Source organism: Bos grunniens, chromosome 24, assembly GCF_055505025.1.
Source record: "Bos grunniens cultivar Pamir isolate PY7600 chromosome 24, Bosgru_T2T1.0, whole genome shotgun sequence".
Classification (NCBI taxonomy): Eukaryota; Metazoa; Chordata; class Mammalia; order Artiodactyla; family Bovidae; genus Bos; species Bos grunniens.
The window spans coordinates 43,378,286-43,395,267 of NC_141188.1; the positions used below are offsets into that span (position 1 = coordinate 43,378,286).

A 16,982-nucleotide genomic window follows, 5' to 3' on the forward strand; every position below is an offset into this window, starting at 1 on the left:
AGAGAAGAGAATGGCAACCTACTCCAGTATTCTTGCCTGGAGAATCCCATGGACAGAGGAGACTGGCAGGCTACAGTCCATGGGGTCACAAAGAGTTGGACATGACTGAGGGACTAACACTTTCACTTTTCACCTCCAGAAAAGCTGCATTTCCAAATACAGTTACACTGAAATAGTGACCTCAAAGGAAAAGGCAGTCTATTATCGCAGGGTGAAAATTTTTAAGCTGGCTACCTTCGTCTGTGTGAACACACACGTTGCTCTCGTGCACTGCGGACAAATGAAAATGGTGGCAGCTGGTGTGGCCCCTGGACAGGTGATGGGGGCCTCCTGATGAGGAATTGCATCAGCAACATTCTGGCTGGGCAGCTCTGCTTCCAGGCTCCAGGAGAGAGAGGAGGAAGTGACACCCTTCCTCTGGAACCTACCCCACTGGACAACTCGCAGAGTATGAGTCTTATTAGAGGAGCTGAAAGTGGCGCTCAGGGCTCCCACTCTGCTTCCGCGCTTCTGAATGCAGCACATCAGAATTTAGCCAGTTCAGTTTTTCCCCTTGGATGAGGTAAGATATGAATCCAGAAAGAAATAAGCTGGGAACCTACCTTTCCTCCACTTTCCTCCACTTGTGACATCTGAAGGCTGTCGTGTTTTCCTCAGTCATGTCTAGATCTAACACGCCCATCTTTCAAACATCCTTCTTACGCTGTGGGTTGGTTACTTGATGTTTTTCACTTTTAAGTTTTCTTTATACAGCACTGAGAAGGTATTCACCCCATCTGTAATTTCTCTAAGTCTAGACTTTGAGATCACCCGATGCCGCGAGCCAGCGTGAGGAACTCCGCCCGTGGCAAAGGTCATGAGGAAGGAGGCTCGGCATACGCAAAGTCAGGATTGAGCCTCAGGAGTCCCCCTGGATATTCTCGAGCATCTACCCCCAAAACCAGAGTCTGCCTACTTTACTGCTTTGTGTTTTCACCTCTGACTTTATGGGGGCTGTCCTCCACCACCATCTTGCTCTCTCTGAAAAGGAGTTAACTTACAGCTCCAGTTAATAAAGTTCTTGGGCATAATAGGAGTATTTAAATTCAAACCCCTCAGATGGCTGTCTAACTTGCCTGACAAGTTTACCTGGACTCTTACAGCTATGCATACGATTGTTTACAGTTTCCTAACCACGAGAGACAGGTGAAGCTTAAGATATTCAAATAGCTTAGAGCCTCTTGGAGAGTTAGAAGCTGTCAGAATAAAACTAGTAAGATTTCATTGATGAGTGCTTGCTGCCAAGTTTCCACATCCCCTGTATTATATCCTTGAATATGTATTAATTAATATAGTTGATATGTAGAAAAGATATGTAGTGGCCTTGGTGTTAGCAACTTTAGACCCTTAAGGTAATAAATTCTTTCCTTTGTTGTAAACCCACTGCACCTCTGCCCTATAGGAATGCAACTTTATCTAACACCTTCGGAGGATGGCGCCAAACTTTAAAATAATTACTCTTAGAGAAAACAAGTCTTATGGTTGACAAACCTTTGTCAGAGTCATAAAATGTTAATAGGCCTTCTGGCCAGAAGATGATGTAAATCACCTAAACCATTTGTATATGATAAATTTGCAAAAAAGAAACCCTGGTTTCCATAAAGATCAAAGACTGCTGACTTTGCATGATTTCACATCCCCTATTATCCTCTATGTGCAACTTAGGGTATAAAAGCCCCTGTTGAAAATAAAGCTATGGGCCTTGCTCACCGAAGCTTGGTCTCCCCATGTCATTCTTTCTTTCACATTCTGGCTGAATACCCATCTGGAGCGCGGAGGTCCTCTGTGACCACTTATTTGCCTGGGCTTCTAAGACCCACTCGAGAAGGTGCCTAAGGTGGGGCACCTTCCGCTATTTGAGAGGGTGCCTGCGGTGGTCAGAGCTAACCTGATGTCATGGGTTATATTGATTTTCCACGTAAACCAAGTTATTCAGCCTCTTTTCTCTGCTGAATTTTCCTACTGAGCTATCCTCATTCTATTACTCTTTATATCTTTGATTAATATTTAATTAAAGCTATTGTATCCAGTTTGCCAAAGCCGTCTCCCCTTCGAATTCCCTGGATCAGCCGGGGCTGGACCCCGGCAACTCGAACTGTTTCTACAGCTCTAGTTAGTGCTTGTTTGTGTGTGTTGTGTGAGTGTTTGTGCGGTAGTGCACATTCGTGCTAAGTCACTTCAGTTGTGTTCGACTCTTTATGACCCCATGGACTGTAGCCCGCTGTGCTTCTCTGTCCATGGGGATTCTCCAGGCAAGAATACTGGAGTGGGTTGTCATGCCCTCCTCCAGGGGGTCTTCCCAAACCAGCGATTGAACCCACATCTCTTACGTCTCCTGCATTGGCAGGGGGGCTCTTTACCACTAGTGCCACCTGTGAAGCGCACATGTATGTTAAAATCATGAGGCTGAAATGTAGGTTTGCTTTCCTTGAAAATGTTTCACATCATGCATGTTGGAGACCATCATCTGCTCAGCAGTGGGGTTTCTGTATTTTCCAGCTTTCTCTTTCCTAGCTGAGCTCTCTAATCTCTGGCTCCTGAACTCTGCAGAAGTCAGGTGCTCCTGGCTGTCCCAGCATGATGCTACCAGACGCCCCTCTGATGGAGCTTCTCCTGATCCTAGTGTCTTTACAGGCAAAGGTCCTCAGACAGAGCAGTTAAATGAGGATATCTTATATCTGATAATAGACTTGCAAACAACAAGGAAAATAAAAACTAAAAAATCCAAACATCACCAGTATTACTACTCTCATTCATAAAATAAAGGGTATTTTGATATCCACAGAGTACAAAAGTCATAGTCTTGGAATAACTCGGGAGCCATGATTTCAGCTGTGACATTGATTGAGGCTACGAGAAAGTGCCACACCTGCATTTGGAAGCTCATGTCCAGAACCTCAGCCAGAGGCAACCTTCAGTATCTCCCTGGACAACGTACTTCTTGGGGTTTAGATGAAATACATGACTCAGGTGACGTCTAGTAATGGAGGCACAGCTATGACACAGTGTAAAAAGTGGGAAATCCTCTCAAAAAGGAAGAATGATGTCCAACGGGAGATGAGAGGACAGAGAAAGTAGAAAGGCTCAGGGTGCAGCCTAAGAAAGAGACTTTAAGAAGTAATGCAGTTGAGACCAAAGTTTCTCAAATTTCAGTGTACATCAGCATCACTCACAGGGCTTGTTGAAACACAGAATCTGGGCTCTGATTCAGTGATTTGGGGAGAGGCTTGAGAACTTGCATTTAGGACGATTTTCCAGGTGATTCTGCTGCTGGTCTGAGAGCAGAGCATTAGAGATGCAGAGATTGGGGCTTAGGCAGAGGTGTAGAACTAAGAAAGCAGAGTGGGTTGGTGCAGGTAAGATGGGCAGCGGGATTCTGCAGAAGAGCAAATGCCATGTGGAAGAGCTTGGACTTCTCCTGGACAGGCAATGCAGAGCCATGCAAGATTTCTGAGCCAAAGAGTACAATTTAAAACAGAAATGCATGAACAGGAATGAAATGCTGACACAGGCTACGACAGGGACAGACTTTGAAAACATTATGTACGCTCAGTGAGAGAAGCCGGTCACCAAAGACCACATATCCTATGATTCCGTTTATGTGAAATATCCCCAGTCAGCAAGTCCATGGAGACAGAAAGCAGATTAGTGGGTACTAGGGGCTGGGGAGAGGAGGGAGTGAGGAATGACTGCTTAATGGGAATGAGGTTTCCCTTTTGAGGTGATGAAAGTGTTCTGGCATTAGATCCTGGTGACAGTCATAACACTCTGAATGCGCTAAATGTCACCAATGGTAAGTTTTATGTTATGTGCACATTTATCATGATTTAAAAAAAACACCCAGTGTCATGTTTCTTACAAAATTAGATTATATCACAATGACTCTGGATATAATTCTAACAGTTAAAATATGTATATTTGTATATATAGAATAGTTATAAGCATTTCTTTTCTCAGCTATTTGTAAGGCCTCCTCAGACAACCATTGTCCCTTTTTGCATTTCTTTTTCTTGGGGATGGTCTTGATCACTGTCTCCTGTACAATGTCACGAACCTCTGTCCTTAGATCTTCAGACACTCTGTCTATCAGATCTAATCCCTTTAGAATTTATTTACTTTGAATCTATTTGTTACTTCCATTGTATAATCAATCATAAAGGATTTGACTTAGGTCATACCTGAATGGTCTAGTGGTTTTCCCCTACTTTCTTCAATTTAAGTCTGAATTTGGCAATAAGGAGTTCATGATCTGAGCCACAGTCAGCTCCCGGTCTTGTTTTTGCTGACTGTATAGAGTTTCTCCATCTTTGACTGCAAAGAATATAATCAATCTGATTTTGGTGTTGACCATCTGGTGATGTCCATGTGTAGAGTCTTCTTTTGTGTTGTTGGAAGAGGGTGTTTGCTATGACCAGTGTGTTCTCTTGGTGAAACTCTGTTAGCTTTTGCCCTGCTTCATTACTCGAAGGCCAAACTTGCCTGTTACTCCAGGTATCTCTTGACTTCCATCTTTTGCATTCCAGTCCCCTATAATGAAAAGGACATCCTTTTTTTGGGTGTTAGTTCTAGACAGTCTTGTAGGTCTTCATAAAACCGTTCAACTTCAGCTTCTTCAGCATTACTGGTCGGGGCATAGACTTGGATTACCATGATATTGAATGGTTTGCCATAGAAATGAACAGAGATCATTCTGTCATTTTTGAGGCTGCACCCAAGTACTGCATTTTGGACTCTTTTGTTGACTATGAGGGCTACTCTATTTCTTCTAGGGGATTCTTGCCCACAGTAGTAGATATAATGGTCATCTGAGTTAAACTCACCCATTCTAGTCCATTTTAATTCACTGATTCCTAAAATGTCGATGTTCACTCTTGCCATCTCCTGTTTGACCACTTCCAATTTACCTTGATTCATGGGTCTAATACTCCAGGTTCCTATGAAATATTGTTCTTTACGGCATCAAGCTTTACTTCCATCACCAGTCACATCCACAACGGGGAGTGTTTTCGCTTTGGCTCCGTCTCTTCATTCACTCTGGAGTTATTTCTCCACTCTTCTCCAGTAGCGTATCAGGTACCTACCGACCTGGGGAGTTCATCTTTCAGTGTCATATCTTTTTGTCTTTTCATACTGTTCATGGGGTTCTCGAGGCAAGAATACAGAAGTGGTTTGCCATTCCCTTATCCAGTGGACCACATTTTGTGTAGAACTCTCCACCATGACCTGTCCATCTTGGGTGGTCCTACATGGCGTGGCTCATAGTTTCATTGAGTTAGACAAGGCTGTGGTCCATGTGATCAGTTTGATTAGTTTTCTGTGACTGTGGTTTTCATTCTGTCTGCCTTCTGACTGATGAGGATAAGAAGCTTACGGAAGCTTCCTGATTGAAGAGACTGACTGGGGCGGGGGTGGGGGGTGGGTGGGAAACTGGGCCTTGTTCTGATGGGCAGGGTCATGCTCAGTAAATCCTTAATCCAATTTTCTGTTGAAGTGTGGGGCTGTGTTCCCTCCCTGTCGTTTGACCTGAGATCAAACTATGGTGGAGGTAATGAAGATAATGGTGACCTTCTTCAAAAGGAAAACTAAAGAGCCTCTTGATGAAAGTGAAGGAGGAGAGCAAAAAAGTTGGCTTAAAACTCAACATTCAGAAAACTAACATCATGGCATCTGGTTCCATCACTTCATGGCAAATAGATGGGGAAACAATGGAAACAATGAGAGACTTTATTTTGGGGGTCTCCAAAATTACTGCAGATAGTGACTACAGTCATGAAATTAAAAGACCCTTGCTCCTTGGAAGAAAAGCTGTGACCAACCTAGATAGCATATTAAAAAACAGAGACATTACTTGGCCAACAAAGGTCTGTCTAGTCAAAGCTATGGTTTTTCCACTACTCATGTATGGAAGTGAGAGTTGGACCATAAAGAAAGCTGAGCACTGAAGAACTGATGCTTTTGAACTGTGGTGTTGGAGAAGACTCTTGAGAGTCCCTTGGACTGCAAGGAGATCCAGTCAGTTAATCTTCAAGGAAATCAGTCCTGAATATTCACTGAAAGAACTGATCCCGAAGCTGAAACTCCAATACTTTGGCCACCTGATGCGAAGAACTGACTCATTGGAAAAGACCCTGATGCTGGGAAAGATCGAAGGCAGGAGGAGAAGGGGATGACAGCGGATGAGATGGTTGGATGGCATCACCAACTAGATGGACAGGAGTTTGAGCAAGCTCCAGGAGTTGGTGATGGAGAGGGAAGGCTGGCATGCTGCACTCCATGGGGTCACAAAGAGTTGGACATTACTGAGCAACTGAACTGAACTGAACTGATAAGCATTTCAGGATTCAGATCAGATCAGATCAGTCGCTCAGTCGTGTCCGACTCTTTGCAACCCCATGAATCGCAGCACGCCAGGCCTCCCTGTCCATCACCAACTCCCGGAGTTCACTCAGACTCATGTCCATCGAGTCAGTGATGCCATCCAGCCATTTCATCCTCTGTCGTCCCCTTCTCCTCCTGCTCCCAATCCCTCCCAGCATCAGGGTCTTTTCCAATGAGTCAACTCTTCACATGAGGTGGCCAAAGTACTGGACTTTCAGCTTTAGCATCATTCCTTCCAAAGAAATCCCAGGGCTGATCTCCTTTAGAATGGACTGGTTGGATCTCCTTGCAGTCCAAGGGACTCTCAAGAGTCTTCTCCAACTCCACAGTTCAAAAGCATCAGTTCTTCAGTGCTCAGCTTTCTTTATGGTCCAACTCTCACATCCATACATGAGTACTGGAAAAACCATAGCCTTAACTACATGAACCTTTGTTGGCAAAGTAATGTCTCTGCTTTTGAATATGCTGTCTAGGTTGGACATAACTTTCCTTCCAAGGAGTAAGTGTCTTTTAATTTCATGGCTTCAGTCACCATCTGTAGTGATTTTGGAGCCCAGAAAAATAAAGTCTGACACTGTTTCCACTGTTTCCCCATCTATTTCCCATGAAGTGATGGGACCAGATGTCATGATCTTCGTTTTCTGAATGTTGAGCTTTAAGCCAACTTTTCACTCTCCACTTTCACTTTCATCAAAAGGCTTTTTAGTTCCTCTTTACTTTCTGCCATAAGGGTGGTGTCATCTGCATATCTGAGGTTATTGTTATTTCTCCCGGCAATCTTGATTCCAGCTTGTGTTTCTTTCAGCCCAGCGTTTCTTATGATGTACTCTGCATATAAGTTAAATAAACAGGGTGACAATATACAGCCTTGACGTACTCCTTTTCCTATTTGAAACCAGTCTGTTGTTCCATGTCCAGTTCTAACTGTTGCTTCCTGACCTGCATACAGATTTCTCAAGAGGCAGATCAGGTGGTCTGGTATTTCCATCTCTTTCAGAATTTTCCACAGTTTATTGTGATCCACACAGTCAAAGGCTTTGGCATAGTCAAGAAAGCAGAAATAGATGTTTTTCTGGAACTCTCTTGCTTTTTCCATGATCCAGCAGATGTTAGCAATTTGATCTCTGGTTCCTCTTCCTTTTCTAAAACCAGCTTGAACATCAGGAAGTTCACGGTTCACGCATTGCTGAAGCCTGGCTTGGAGAATTTTGAGCATGACTTTACTAGCATGTGAGATGAGTGCAATTGTGCAGTAGTTGGAGCATTCTTTGGCATTGCCTTTCTTTGGGATTGGAATGAAAACTGACCTTTTCCAGTCCTGTGGCCACTGCTGAGTTTTCCAAATTTGCTGGCATATTAAGTGCAGCACTTTCGCAGCAGCATCTTTCAGGATTTGGAATAGCTCAACTGGAATTCTATCACCACCACTAGCTTTGTTCGTAGTGATGCTTTCTAAGGCCCACTTGACTTCACATTCCAGGACGTGTGGCTCTAGGTCAGTGATCACACCATCGTGATTATCTGGGTCATGAAGATCTTTTTTGTACAGTTCTTCTGTGTATTCTTGCCATCTCTTCTTAATATCTTCTGCTTCCGTTAGGTCCATACCATTTCTGTCCTTTATTGAGCCTGTCTTTGCATGAAATGTTCCTTTGGTATCTCTGATTTTCTTGAAGAGATCTCTAGTCTTTCCCATTCTGTTGTTTTCCTCTATTTCTTTGCATTGATCGCTGAAGAAGGCTTTCTTATTTCTTCTTGCTATTCTTTGGAACTCTGCATTCAGATGCTTATATCTTTCCTTTTCTCCTTTGCTTTTCACTTCTCTTCTTTTCACAGCTATTTGTAAGGCCTCCCCAGACAGCCATTTTGCTTTTTTGCATTTCTTTTCCATGGGGATGATCTTGATCCCTGTCTCCTGTACAATGTCACGAACCTCAGTCCATAGTTCATCAGGCACTCTATCTATCAGATCTAGGCCCTTAAATCTATTTCTCACTTCCACTGTATAATCATAAGGGATTTGATTTAGGTCATACCTGAATGGTCTAGTGGTTTTCCCTACTTTCTTCAATTTAAGTCTGAATTTGGCAATAAGAAGTTCATGGTCTGAGCCACAGTCAGCTCCTGGTCTTGCTGTTGCTGACTGTATAGAGCTTCTCCATCTTTGGCTGTGAAGAATATAATCAGTCTGATTTCGGTGTTGACCATCTGGTGATGTCCATGTATAGAGTCTTCTCTTGTGTTGTTGGAAGAGGGTGTTTGTTATGACCAGTGCATTTTCTTGGCAAAACTCTATTAGTCTTTGCCCTGCTTCATTCCGTATTCCAAGGCCAAATTTGCCTGTTACTCTAGGTGTTTCTTGACTTCCTACTTTTGCATTCCAGTCCCCTATAATGAAAAGGACATCTTTTTTGGATGTTAGTTCTAAAAGATCTTGTAGGTCTTCATAGAACCATTCCACTTCAGCTTCTTCAGCATTACTGGTTGGGGCATAGACTTGGATTACTGTGATATTGAATGGTTTGCCTTGGAAACAAACAGAGATCATTCTGTCATTTTTGAGATTGCATCCAAGTACTGCATTTTGGACTCTTTTGTTGACCATGATGGCTACTCCATTTCTTCTGAGGGATTCCTGCCCGCAGTAGTAGATATAATGGTCATCTGAGTTAAGTTCACCCATTCCAGTCCATTTCAGTTTGCTGATTCCTAGAATGTCGACATTCACTCTTGCCATCTCTTGTTTGACCACTTCCAATTTGCCTTGATTCATGGACCTGACATTCCAGGTTCCTATGCAAATTGCTCTTTACAGCATCGGACCTTGCTTTTATCACCAGTCACACCCACAGCTGGGTATTCTTTTTGCTTTGGCTCCATCCCTTCATTCTTTCTGGAGTTATTTCTCCACTGATCTCCAATAGCATATTGGGTCCCTACTGACCTGGGGAGTTCCTCTTTCAGTATCCTATCATTTTGCCTTTTTATACTGTTCATGGGGTTCTCAAGGCAAGAATACTGAAGTGGTTTGCCATTCCCTTCTCCAGTGGACCACATTCTGTCTGATCTCTCCACCATGACCCACACATCTTAGGTTGCCCCACGGGCATGGCTTAGTTTCATTGAGTTAGACAAGGCTGTGGTCCTAGTGTGATTAGATTGACTAGTTTTCTGTGAGTATGGTTTCAATGTGTCTGCCCTCTGATGCCCTCTTGCAACACCTACCATCTTACTTGGGTTTCTCTTACCTTGGGTGTGGGGTATCTCTTCAAGGCTGCTCCAGCAAAGTGCAGCCATTGCTCCTTACCTTGGATGAGGGGTATCTCCTCACCGCTGCTCTTCCTGACCTTCAACGTGGGATAGCTCCTCTAGGCCCTCCTGCGCCCGCGCAGCCACAGCTCCTTGGATGTGGGGTTGGTCCTCCTGGCCACCGCCCCTGGCCTCGGGCGTGGGGTTGCAGTTTTATATATAGAAAAAAGATCAGAAATAATTATGTGAGCATGTGGGTGTATTTTGGATGATGAATGTAATGTGATTCCCCTCGTGTTAAAGTTTAAAATTTTTTTCAATAAATATGCAGATGCGTGTATTTGTACACACTCAGTCCTGTCTGATTCTTTACTACCCCATGGGCTGTAGCCCACCAGGGTCCACTGTCCATGGGATTCTCCAGGCAAGAATACTGGATTGGGTTGCCATTTCCTCCTCCAGTGGATCTTCCTGACCCAGTGGTCAAACTCAAGTCACTTTCATCTCCTGCATTGACAGGCAGATTCTTTAGCACTGAGTCACCTGGGAAGCCCTAATATGCAGATCAGTTTAGTTCAGTCAGTCATGTCTGACTCTTTGCAACCCCATGGACTGCAGCATGCCAGGCTTCCCTGTCCTTCACCAACTCCTGGAGCTTGCTCAAACTCATGTCCATTGAGTAAGTGTTGCCATCCAACCATCTCATCCTCTGTCGTCCCCTTCTCCTCCTGCCTTTGGTCTTTCCCAGCATCAGGATCTTTTCCTAATGAGTCAGTTCTTTGTATCTGGTGGCCAAAGTATTGGAGCTTCAGCTTCAGCATCAGTTGTTCCAATGAATATTCAGGACTGATTTCCTTTAGGATTGACTGGTTTGATCTTTTTGCTATCAAAGGGGCTCTCAAGAGTCTTCTCCAACATCACAGTTCAAAAACATCAATTCTTCAGCACTCAGCTTTCTTTATAGTCCAACTTTCACATCCATACGTGACTATTGGAAAAACCATAGCTTTGATTAGATGGACCTTTGTTGGCAAAGTAATGTCTTTGCTTTTTAATATGCTGTCTAGTTTGGTCATAGCTTTTCTTCTGAAATTAAAAGGAGCAAGCATCTTTTAATTTCATGGCTGTGTTCATCATCTGCAGTGGTTTTGGAGCCCAAGAAAACTAAGTCTGTTACTGTCTGTTGTTTCCCCATCTATTTGCCATGAAATGATGGACTGGATGCCATGACATTAATTTTCTGAATGTTGAGTTTTAAGTCAGCTTTTTACTCTCCTCTTTCACTTTCATCAAGAGGCTCTTTAGTTCCTCTTCACTTTCTGCCATAAGGGTGGTGTCATCTGTGTATTGAAGGTTACTGATATTTCTCACGGCAATCTTGATTTCAGCTTGTGCTTCATCCAATCTGGCATACTGTGTGATGTACTCTGCATATAAGTTAAATAAGCAAGGTGACAGTATACAGCCTTGATGTGCTCCTTTCCCAATTTGAAACCAGTCCATTGTTCCATGTCTGGTTCTAACTGTTGCTTCTTGACCTGCATACAGATTTCTCAGGAGGCAGGTAAGATGGGCTGGTATTCCTATCTCCTGAAGAATTTTCCACAGTTTATTGTGATCCACACACTCAAAGGCTTTAGCATAGTCAATGAAGCAGAAGTCGATGTTCTTCTGGAATTCTCTTGCTTTTCCTATGATCCAAAGGGTGTTGGCAATTTGATCTCTGGTTCCACTGCCTTTTCTAAATCCACCTTGAACATCTGAAAGTTCTCCATTCATGTACTCTTGAAACCTAGCTTGGAGAATTTTGAGCCTTACTTTGCTAGTGTGTGAGATGAGTGCAATTGTTCATTAGTTTGAATATTCTTTGGCATTGCCTTACTTTGGGATTGGAATGATAACTGACCTTTTCCAGTCCTGTGGCCACTGCTGAGTTTTCCAAATTTGCTGGGATATTGAGTGCAGCACTTCCACAGTGTCATCTTTCAGGATTTGAAATAGCTTAGCTGGAATTCCATCACCTCCTCTAGTTTTGTTCATAGTGATGCTTTCTAAGGCCCACTTGACTTCACACTCAAGGATATCTGGCTCTAGGTGAGTGGTCACACCATCCTGGTTATCTGGGTCATGAAGAACTTTTTGTATAGTTCTTCTGTGTATTCTTGCCACCTCTTTTTAATATCATCTGCTATTTTTAGGTCCATATCAGTTCTGTTCTTTATTGTGCCCATTTTTACATGAAATGTTCCCTTGGTATCTCTAATTTTCTTGAAGAGATCTCTTGTCTTCCCCATTCAATTGTTTTCTTCTATTTCTTTGCACTGGTCACTTAGGAAGGCTTTCTTATCTCTCCTTGCTATTCTTTGAAACTCTGCATTCAGATGGATATATCTTTCCTTTTCTCCTTTGCCTTTGGCTTCTCTTCTTTTCTCAGCTATTTGGAAGGCCTCCTCAGACAACCATTCTTCTTCTTGGGGATAGTATTCTTATATAATTGAAACTTAAAGAAGGAGAAACAGGAGAGTACCAACTCCAGTGTAATTCCACCAAGAATAACTCAGAGGCTGGGGGGAAGGGGTTGAGCCTGTGCTTTGGGGCGGGTCTGGGTCTCAGATGTGAGACTCTGGAGGGCACAAGAGTGAGGAAACGGGCCATTTTGAGCAGAAGTGATGATCATCCACCACCAACCCCCAAGAGTACACACCACAGTTTCCCCAGAGACCTCCTCCAGGATATCCAGCCTCCCTCTGGTACTTCTCTTTGGGTGTTTTCCTCACTGAGGTGTCAGCATGTCCTAGGATTTCATTCATTCATCCATTCATTACTCAGCCAGTATTTACTGAGCACCAACTGTGTGCCCCGGTGCTTCATCCGTGGAGTCATGGTGCAAGCACGCAGCTGCGTCAATCCAACCAGCAGGGCTGGGTCAGCACACCAGAGTTTTTCAGGGTTTCTCTCTTTCATTTTCTAAAAACAGATTTTTTTCTCCTTCTGGTCTGTGCTCCAGCCCCCTCTCTCAGTTCCCTTGGGTGGGGAAGAAGTATTTTTGCCTCTTTTTGTTTTCACTTCTCTGGATGATGCCCGGAGTCAGGCTGGACACTGCAGGCAGGACAGGTTCCAGAGTGGCAGTCATCTATGAAGTGGTGTTGTCTATGAAGTCTCCCCAAGCAGTGACTCCTCTTCCTGGGTCCACACCCCACACAGGAGCCTGGCTGGTTTACTCTGAGTGACTCTTCAGCTTTGATCCACCTCTGCTTCTGCACCAGCCCTTTCTCTCCAGTTATGACACTTCCTGGCCTCTGGCTTCAACCTCATAGGCCACGTCTTTTCTGCTCTGGGCCCGGATCTGTTATCTCCCATTTAATTTTTCTGTCATTATTGCCCTCTCCTCATAACACTGATGTGGCCCAAATGGACATGCATATTCATGGGTTCTCACACTCTGGTATGGCCTTAGAGGTTCAGGAAACAGTCTATTTCTTCAAAGGATCAAAGCCAGAGGTAAGTCTGGACTGTGGCCTCCTGATGCCGGAGCCTCCTTGGTGACTTTCTGTATCTCTAGCTCCTGGCCTTGTGTCTGGCACACCATGGGTGCCTGGTTTCAGTTCAGTTCAGTCGCTCAGTCGTGTCCGACTCTTTGCAACCCCATGAATCGCAGCACGCCAGGCTTCCCTGTCCATCACCAACTCCTGGAGTTCACTCAGATTCACGTCCATCGAGTCAGTGATGCCATCCAGCCATCTCATCCTCTGTCGTCCCCTTCTCCTCTTGCCCCAAATCCCTCCCAGCATCAGAGTCTTTTCCAATGAGTCAACTCTTCGCATGAAGTGGCCAAAGTACTGGAGTTTCAGCTTTAGCATCATTCCTTCCAAAGAAATCCCAGGGCTGATCTCCTTCAGAATGGACTGGTTGGATCTCCTTGCAGTCCAAGGGACTCTCAAGAGTCTTCTCCAACACCACAGTTCAAAAGCATCAATTCTTCGGCGCTCAGCCTTCTTTACAGTCCAACTCTCACATCCATACATGACCACAGGAAAAACCATAGCCTTGACTAGACGAATCTTTGTTGGCAAAGTAATGTCTCTGCTTTTGAATATGCTATCTAGGTTGGTCATAACTTTCCTTCCAAGGAGTAAGCGTCTTTTAATTTCATGGCTGCAATCACCATCTGCAGTGATTTTGGAGCCCAGAAAAATAGTCTGACACTGTTTCCACTGTTTCCCTATCTATTTCCCATGAAGTGATGGGACCGGATGCCATGATCTTCATTGGGTGCCTAGTTTACACCTGGGGAAACAGAGTCAAGACCAGTATCTATGTACATGGGTGGCAGACTCAGGGCAAAGAAAAAAATCAATGAAATGTTGTATTAATTGTTGTTGTTCAGTCACTCAGTTGTGTCTGACCCCATGGACTGCAGCACACCAGGCCTCCCTGTCCTTCACTATCTTCCAGAGTTTCCTCAGACTCACGTCCATTGAGTTGATGATGCCGTCCAACCATCTCATCCTTTGTTCCCGCCTTCTCCTTCTGCCCTCAATCTTTCCCAGCATCAGGGTCCTTTCCAATGAGTTGGCTCTTTGCATCAGGTGGCCAAGTATTGGAGCTTCAGCATCAGCCCTTCCAATGAATGTTCAGGGTTGATTTCCTTTAGGATTGACTGGTTTGATCTCCTTGCTGTCTGAGGAGAAACAGAATCAATAAGATGTATAAATACAGAAAGATTTACTGTAAGGAATCTGTAGGGTTGGCCAGCAGGCTGGAGACTTGGGGTGGAATTACAGTTCAAGTCTGAAGACTGTCTGCTGGCAGAATTTCTTCTTCCTCGAGGAGATCAGTCTTTCTCTATTAAGCTCTTCAGCTGACCAGATGAGTTCTGCTCACATAATGGAGGGTTATCTACTTCATGCACAGCCTACTAATTGAAATGGTCATCTCATCTAAAAATACCTTCACAGAAACACTGAGAATCATTTTAAATTTTATTTTTATTTAAATGTTATTTAAATTTAATTATTTTTATTTAAATATTATTTAAATTTATTTTTAATTTATTTTTAAGGTAACATTGATTTATAGCATTATATAAGTTTAATGTGTACAACATTATATTTTCTACTTCTGTGTACAACTGTAGCATGCTCACCACTAGAATGATGTTTGACTAAGCACCTGGGTACCATGACCATGGCCTTGCCAAGTTGACACAGATAATTAACCATCTTGAATATTATTGTTGGGTTTACTGTTTGCTCTTTAGGTAAGAGCCCTAGGGCAGTAAGAATAACATGTGAAGTGGAAAATGTTGTGTTTCATAGACATGATCTCATTTGTTCTCCTTGGGAGGGACTTCCCAGTCTTGCAGAGAATTCTGACATTCCACGTGCGGTCCTAGTCCCCTCGGCACTTCCAGTCGACACTCAATGGCAGCAAGTTTGTAAGCATGCTGACAGCACCCCCTCTCTCATCTTTGCAGCTGATTCTTTTTATTTACTTATTTTGGCAGCACTTCACAGTGTGTGGGATCCTAGTTCCCTGACCAGGGTCAAAGTGCGCCCACCTGCAGTGCCCACCTAAGGTGGAGTCTTAACCAACAGACAGCCAGGGAAGTCCCTGCAGCTAACTCTTGATTCTCTGTGTCAGTCCAGGTATTTTCCTTCCTGCTCTGCTCGTCATGTTTACCCACACACCCCTGCCAATGCCTCAAACTAAAAACCAAGTACACCTGAATGCAAGATGTGGTAGTTAAGTCACTAAGTCACGTCCGACTCTTTGCAATCCCATGGACTGTAGCCCACCAGGCTCCTCTCTCCATGGAATTCTCCAGGCAAGAGTACTGGAGTGGGTTGCCATTCCCTCCTCCAGGTATCTTCCCAAGCCAAAGGCTGAACCTGGGTCTCCTGTATCACAGGGAAATGCTTTACCATCTGAGCCACCAGAGAAGCCTGCAGTAGCTAAAGTGCTCACTGAATAGCCTGTCTGGGCTGGAATCCCAGGCTGGCCGCATGGGCACAGCTTCACAGAGACTATCTGCCTCCGTCGCAAGGACAATAGCACCTTCTAGGCAGGAGGAAGTGAGGTGCTGGGCAGGGTTGCACCTGGTACCTAGCTGGCAGTCGACACTCAGTAAGTGTTCGTGCTCATTGTTAAGGGTCATTCTCCCTTCCAGACTTCCACGTTCAAAGGGGAGAATCTCACTAGTGACCCTGACCTAATCTTTCAGGTCCCGTTTCCACCCCTCCTATCCCTCTATATAAAAATGTCATATTTTTAGCAGAGAGCTTTCAGATTTTTTATCCTTATCCCCCACCAGAATCCAAAAATAAGCTTGATGAGAGTATAAATTTGCTTATGGAGAGTAACAGAGAGAATAAACAAATATTGCTTCAGAGAAACAATGTGTGACACCCCTGTGACAGAATGACTGTGAGAACACATACATGTGTATGTCCCAGGTCACTCAGTCATGTCTGACTCTTTGCGACCCTGTGGACTATAGCCTGCCAGGCTCCTCTGTCCATGGGATTCTCCAGGCAAGAATACTGGAGTGGGTTACCATGCCCTCCTCCAGGGGATCTTCCCCATCCAGGGACTGAACCCCCATCTCTGCACCTTCTTCATGGCAGGCGGGTTCTTTACCGCTGAGCCACCAGGGAAGCCTGGTGAAGGTATATAAACATACATAAAGAAAAACCATGTAAAGACACGCACACACACATAAAGAAGGAATGTGTGACTCCAAAGGTCAAACAGTGGAGTCCAGCCAGTGTGAATGGGCACTGCTCCTTCTGCCCCACTCACCGCAGCATGGAGTTTTAGGTTTTATGATTTGCTAGTTTGATAAGTGGAAAATGATTTCTTGATGCTTTAATCTGTATTTTTCCTCACTTCCAAAGTTGAATACTTTCTTCATATATTCGTTTCCAACTTGTGAATTGCCTGATCATGCCTGTTCATTTTTTTAAAAGACTTTTTTTTTAAGAGCAGTTTTTGGTTCATAGCAAAGTTGAGAGGAAAATACAGAGATTTCCCATATGCCCTCTACACTGACACATGCACAGCTTCCCCCTTATAGACACCCCTCAGCAGAGGGTACACTTGTTACAACTGATAGCCTACACTGACACATGATAATCATTCAAAGTCTGTCATTTATATTTTACTCTTTGTGCTGTTCATTCTAGGGGTTTGGATAAATGTATGACATGTATCCATCATTACAGTTTCATGCAGAGTATTTTCACTGTCCTAAAATTCCTCTGTGCTCTGCCTGTTCATCCCTGCCCCCCTGACCTCCAGTAATCTTTTACTGTCTC

The 16,982-nt window shown here is 44.0% G+C and overlaps 1 long non-coding RNA gene across 1 annotated transcript; it reads left to right on the plus strand.

Moving 5' to 3' along the window:
• Positions 1-409: 409 nt before the first annotated feature.
• LOC147346145 (uncharacterized) lies at positions 410-1,753 on the plus strand. The gene is made up of 2 exons (XR_015153968.1): positions 410-562; positions 793-1,753. It is a non-coding gene; the product is annotated as an uncharacterized LOC147346145 (long non-coding RNA).
• The last annotated feature ends 15,229 nt before the right edge of the window (positions 1,754-16,982 follow it).